The sequence below is a fragment of the Atta colombica genome, unplaced genomic scaffold (genome assembly GCF_001594045.1).
Source record: "Atta colombica isolate Treedump-2 unplaced genomic scaffold, Acol1.0 scaffold7, whole genome shotgun sequence".
In the NCBI taxonomy this organism is placed as follows: Eukaryota; Metazoa; Arthropoda; class Insecta; order Hymenoptera; family Formicidae; genus Atta; species Atta colombica.
The window spans coordinates 669,576-675,418 of NW_017259561.1; the positions used below are offsets into that span (position 1 = coordinate 669,576).

Genomic DNA, 5,843 nt, shown 5'->3' on the forward strand with positions numbered 1-5,843 from the left:
ACAATTCGTTATTAAAAGATTCTTATAGCTTATAAATAAGCTTATAAATAAAAAAAAAAGAGCTCTTAGCTCTTATAAATTAACGTGAAATGTGACATTCATGATTACACTTCAATAAAACTATACAATGGGTTAAAGTGACCTGACAATTGATAGTATTAGTTTCAATAATTTCAAAAAATTACAGTATATAATTTCATCCTTTAAGAAAATGGAACACTGGCATTTTAGTAAAAAATTTAACGCTAAAAAAATCTTAAACATATTAAATTCGGAAAAATGTGCTTTTTTACTTAAAAAATTATAATTTTTTTAATTTATAATATTTTCAAATGCAATTTTAGCCTAGTACTCTTGAGATGATGTACTTAAAAAAAATAGTATGGTTACATGTGTTTCAAAAAAGATATTTATTTTGAAGGTAAAAGTTGGTCACATTTTTTACGCACAGAAAAATATCATTCTATCATTTTTTTGCCAAGAAAAACAATTATTCATTTTATTTTTCTTCTTTTAAGTAAGTTGATTTCAATAAACAATATTTTCTCGCTAGTAGTCTTAAAATGTATTCATCCCAAGTTTTAGAAATACTCAATATCATATACTCAAAATAAGAATTTATTCTCTTTAGAGAAGTATATTATAAAATTTTATCGAAGAAAAGTCAGATTTTGACTTGAATATTTAATAATATATCGATGTAAGAAAATTTATTTGGTCAGAAAAATTTGATATATTTCTTTCAATTCTATACAAGTGATACTACAACAGATTTAAGAAAAGCGAAACTAGTTTAGAAACAAAAAATTTTTTTCTTGTTTGAAGTAATTCATATTTTTCAATTTAAATAAATATTTATTTTGGGATCAAATTGTGCATGCAATATGATGCAACATGACTTTTATATTATTCCATAATGGTATTTTTTCATATAATATTTATCTTAATTATTTTGAATTAATAAATACCAGCATATTATTTCGTTTCTATGTAACCTCAAATATCCATCAAACAATAATATGAAACTGTCATTATGAGATTAAGAATGGTTACAATAGGAAATATATCGTTGGCAATGACTCGATCGCTACAAGCGTGGCGTAAATGTATTAGGCTTAGCCATTCTCGTAGGGATCGTAGATTCAAATCTTGCCGGCGATGCGATGCGTTTTTCAATAATTTTGTAGTTAATAAGGCAGAATATGAATATGCGAAACAGTAAAAATATAAATTAAACTAGAAAAATAAAAAGCAATAATAATAAAAAAATTATTTTTTTCGTTAAGATATAATTGTAATTTTCTTATTACAAGTAAATATGATATTTGATTCAAGTAAAGGAAGAAATCTTCTTCCTTTACTTCGAAGTAAATCGAATTTTTGATTTAATTGGATATTCTTGATTGAGAAATATTAAATTTTCTAGAATTCAGAATATATTTTGAATAAATCGGATGCTTGTGATGAACTTATAATAGATTTGCGGATATATGAACTTTTGAAATATTTGGAGGAAGTCATTATCATTTGCGTTACAGTATATATTTTTCTGCGTATAGATGTAAAAAAGATGTTAAATTTGGTTATTTATTATTGATTTAAAAAGTTATTTATTATTGATTTAAGTTATTATTAATATCAAAATTATTATTATTATTTTGAAGGAAAATAATATAAAAAATACATAGAAAACATTACTCTTCGTTACTATAATCTCAGTACACATAGAGTAGCTCTCTAAATCTGAATCAATCGATAATCACTGACTTAATGTCAAATATGCCACTGTTAATTAATGAATGAAATGTATTATCGTTAACCTATAGCGAATCTTGATTCAATGTATAAGTATGGCACATTCAACGTATACGATATTGTAAGATTAGAATTACAATGTGCTAGAATCTGTAAATATCGATATTTTAACTATACAATGTTTAAACTTCTTTTTTTTATATAGTTGAATTTCACTGATTATCCAATGCCAAATGTGCTAGATATGATATGCTGATAATTCAGTACCAAGTATGCCATTTCAGTAGATTATCAACTGATTTAGATTTAGAATGTGTTTATCACACATAGATACGATGGATGTTCTTTCCTCATCGTTTTTTTATCCTTATTTGAAGGACATCCACAGCTTTCTTATTTTTACAATTTAAAAATATAAATCATAAATTTTTTAACGAAAAAAAACGAGCGTTGATCACACTTATAGACACTTTGACCCGAGAAAAAAAGGCGAATGGTTGCTAGACGCATACTAACAGTCCGATTAAAAAGTTAAGTATCTCTATCAATACTTGAAGCTTCAACCTCTAATCGATAGTAGAAATGCGTTCTTCTGACGCCAAGAAGGTTTTGAAATCTAGTATGAAAGATGCTCTTGTCATTTTAACCTAGAAAGACCTATGAAAGGTTAAAATAGCCGAATTCTCAAATATTTTAAGATTATATTTTTTTTCACTTATAAATGTGTATCTATTATAGTTACATCGGTGTTTGCAGGAAGAGTTCAAATTAAATTTTTTTATCTATATTCTATGCTATATTACTAATCTATTAAATTTCATCATTTTCACAAAGATTGTTTTTAGTATCTGTCTTGACGAAGTTTTTTCTTAATTAAAATTTCTTTATAACAAAATATAAGTGTTGTGAACATTATTTAGTACAACGTCATGATTTTGAAATTTATTGTTAATCAATGTCTGTTTTAGGTAGAGTAAATTTTAGATTACATCTTTTTGATAGATTTATAAAATTAGGAACGCGAATTTCAAAACATGTCTAGGATTTTCTAATCAAATGATTCGTGGATTTTTTAAGCTTAACTCTTATAAAGTGGTTTTAAGCAACGCAAAACCCAGCTATCGCATCAATCGGTTATTGTGATGATCCTTGAAGATATTTAAGTAATACGTCCGTGGGAAAGCCACAGTCCTTTTTATTTAATTCGCGCCTTCGTCGACGAGCGACAGATGTTCCGGGTTGGGCACAAAGAGCGTTGCAAGAGATTAATGGTAATTACGCGATTTCGAGGAGCCGCGAATCGCAAGGAGTGGAGAAACTGGAAGGCGGTCGAAGAGCAAAGACGTGGCCGGCAGGCTCTGAATCTCTCTCTCTCTCTCTCTCTCTCTCTCTCTCTCTCTCTCTCTCTCTCTCTCTTGGCTTTGTTTCCGAACCATACCGGAAGCAGACGCTTTCGTGTGGTGACAATAGGGAGACTACCTCGCCTTACTTCCCACAATCCGTCGTTTCCTTCTTTCGACACAAGCGTTCCGGTAGTGCTTATTAATGAAAACCCTCCCACTACATGGCACCGCTTTCCTTTCTTTTCCTTCGTATATCCATAAACGGGATGACGATGTCCCATCGTTGACCGCTCCGAGAGCTCCCATCTTGCCAGGTGGACAACAAGAGCAATTAAGGGTGACAATTGTTGTGCGTGAGAGTCTATTGTTAAGATCGGTACATTAATGTGACCATCTTGCTTTAATTACAGTTAAATACTAGGGTTGTGAATATATTGCTCTATTCTTCTTTATCCTTTAATTTTTAACGTTTTGTACAAACTGTTGACCGGAATAGCTTTCTCATCATGAAAGATAAAAAACAGATGACGTCGTTGCGTTTAAAATCTTGATTGTATGACATAAATATAAATTTTATTGTATGTAAATATACAGTAGTACATTTACGTATTAAAATAGTTATACTCCAAGCTAATCTTGAGCAGTATTTAATTGAAGATGATCCTTTTCCTTTGCATCTTTCAAATATACAATAGATTTTTAAATATACACTTTAAACGTTGCGTTGTGCTAATCTTTTAAGAGAGTAAGAACAATATTGTAATAACAATAACAGTTATGTTAGGACTTTCGAATTTTAAACAATACAAAAAGATAAATATAGCAAGGTAATGAGAATCAGCAACGATAAACGACGTAATTATTTAATGAACAATCAATAATCAGATATTGGATATTCTTTATTTAGAATATTTCGACTCTCTTTGGAGTCCTCCTCAGCAAGAATGAACAATATTGTAGTAACGATCACAAATTCAGCCACGCAATCTACTGATTTTTATCTACCTTCTACTATTTTTGGTTCTATCTTCGGATTCTGTTGAACGATGATGAGAATTAAGATTCGCGGCGAAGATATCATCGCAAAGAAGTCGAACGTCGCGCGCGAAGACAAGTCGCTCTTCCCTATATAATATATTGATCGCGGCGCGACGTGAATCATGCGTGCGCGCAATAATATTCCGCGGTTGGCATATTCATACCCTGTATAAATTGTCAGCCTGGACACGCATCGAACCGCACCGTCGGGGCATTGTGACGACTGGCGCCGTGTGACAATGAACTAGAAGAGTGAGAGAGAAAGAGAGAAAAAGAAAGAAGTACGCGCGCGACGCTTCGTGAACACAGGTGTGCCTGGCGTCCCGGCGCCTAGGAGCGGTGCGTCTTCCATCTCCCTACTTGTCTGCCTTATTCCTTTTCTTATGACTGCGGTTGAAAATCAAGAGACTTTATAGCGTTAGCAAGTCGCACTTAAAAAGTGCATACAATACACGTTTATGAAGGTAATAATAATTGGCATGAGTTTTTGAAGAGATATAAGTTTTAGTGTTTCATCAAGATCGAGAAATTCAAGAAATCATGTCTTAGTTTTGTCTTGAATCAAGACAAGATCAAAACAAGAAATTGGAAATTGATTTTAAAACAAGACAAGAAATTATTATCAAGATTTCTTGACAATAAGTCAAGAAATTTCTTGAACTTTCTTGAATTTCTGTGACAATTTTTATTTTTAATATTTTATTATTTTAATATTTTATTATTTTATTTCTGATTTGAAAAGTTTTGAATAAGTTAGGTTTTAACATTTTCAATTATATTTATTGGTATTTATAACAGGTTATAACATAGAAATATACATTTATACATTTTCATTAAATAGCAAAATATGAACAGAATGTAAATCGATTATTGAAAAAGTGAAATCCCTGATCTAACTAAATTAAATTATATTCATCGATACATCCTTGTTATACTAGATTTATTGATATTAACCTTTATATTTATGTAAAGGAATATATATATAATTAATATTACGAGATTACTTGCAAAAGTATGTATAAACATTTGCGTATTCTACTAATACAATAGTTCAATTAAATCAGGAATGATTAAAATATAGTAATAATAATAATTATTATTATATCTGATAATTTTATGAATCCAATAATCTGAAATAGAGCTACATTTTGCGGTAACCTTATGATATTAAAAATGATAATTTGAGAAATATTTTTAATCTTTATTAATAGATTTGTGCATAATAGACATTATAGGCACACTTTTAAACCATGAATTTAAACATAGTAATAGTACGAGACGACTCGCCATTCAATTTGTACCTATGTTTTCTTATTATCTCTTACGACGTGATGTTAAAGAGTCACAAGAACTTTGCTTAAAAAATCAAGAAATTCTAAGAAATTCAAGATTCTTGAATTTAAGACAAGAAAAACGATATTTCTTATTTTGAAAATCAAAATAAGACAAGAAATGCTCTTTAAGACAAAAAATCTTGTCTTGATGAAACACTAATAAGTTTTGGGAACGAACATTTAAGGAAGTAAGGGAAGCTGCGTCGAACTAACTAAAGTATTATTGTTACCATGTTATAATGCAGATATCTTCAGATATGTTCAATAGATAAATAGATAAATTGCAGTAAATTCAAGAAGTTATCATACATAATCGCGAAGTGATCTCAGTAATAAATTCTGAATAAATATTGATATGTGATATAATATATAC

At 29.6% G+C, this 5,843-nt stretch overlaps 1 protein-coding gene across 2 annotated transcripts in view; it reads left to right on the top strand.

Moving 5' to 3' along the window:
• The window catches only part of LOC108692378 (zinc finger protein 628-like), a 32,305-nt gene that overhangs the window by 12,156 nt on the left and 14,306 nt on the right, over positions 1–5,843 (top strand). The gene's annotated exons all lie outside the window — the stretch shown is intronic.